The following is an 873-nucleotide window of genomic DNA, read 5'->3' as shown; positions in this document are numbered from 1 at the left end:
TTTCCAATGAGTCAACTCTTTGCATGAGGTGGCCAAAGTATTGGAGTTTCAGCTTCAACATCAGTCCTTCCAAAGAACACCCAGGACCAATCTCCTTTAGGATGGACTGGTTGGATCTCCTTGCAGTCCAAGGGACTCTCAAGAGTCTTCTCCAACACCACAGTTCAAAAGCATCAGTTCTTCGCTGCTCAGCTTTCTTTATAGTCCAACTCTCACATCCATACATGACCACTAGAAAAACCATAGCCTTGACTAGACGGACGTTTGTTGGCCAAGTAATGTCTCTGCTTTTCAATATGCTATCTAGGTTGGTCATAACTTTCCTTCCAAGGAGTAAGCGTCTTTTAATTTCATGGCTATAATCACCATCTGCAATGATTTTGGAGCCCAAAAAAATAAAGTCTGACACTGTTTCCACTGTTTCCCCATCTATTTCCCATGAAGTGGTGGGACCAGATGCCATGATCTTTGTTTTCTGAATGTTGAGCTTTAAGCCAACTTTTTCACTCTCCTCCTTCACTTTCATTAAGAGGCTTCTTAGTTCCTCTTTACTTTCTGCCATAAGGGTGGTGTGGTCTGCGTATCTGAGGTTATTGATATTTCTCCCAGGAATCTTGATTCCAGCTTGTGCTTGTTCCAGCCCAGTGTTTCTCATGATGTACTCTGCATGTAAGTTAAATAAGTAGGGTGACAATGTATAGCCTTGACGTACTCCTTTTCCTATTTGGAGCCAGTCTGTTGTTCCATGTCCAGTTCTAACTGTTGCTTCCTGACCGGCATACAGGTTTCTCAAGAGGCAGGTCAGGTGGTCTGGTATTCCCATCTCTTTCAGAATTTTCCACAGTTTGTTGTGAGCCACATAGTCAAAGGCTT

The 873-nt window shown here is 43.1% G+C and overlaps 1 protein-coding gene across 13 annotated transcripts in view; it reads right to left on the bottom strand.

Moving 5' to 3' along the window:
- IL1R1 (interleukin 1 receptor, type I) overlaps positions 1-873 on the bottom strand; it is a 137,664-nt gene that overhangs the window by 19,559 nt on the left and 117,232 nt on the right. The gene's annotated exons all lie outside the window — the stretch shown is intronic.

This window comes from Bison bison, unplaced genomic scaffold (genome assembly GCF_000754665.1).
Source record: "Bison bison bison isolate TAMUID 2011002044 unplaced genomic scaffold, Bison_UMD1.0 scf7180017864508, whole genome shotgun sequence".
Lineage (NCBI taxonomy): Eukaryota > Metazoa > Chordata > Mammalia > Artiodactyla > Bovidae > Bison > Bison bison.
The sequence above is the reverse complement of the archived record's forward strand: the minus strand, read 5'-3'. Positions and strand labels throughout refer to the sequence as shown.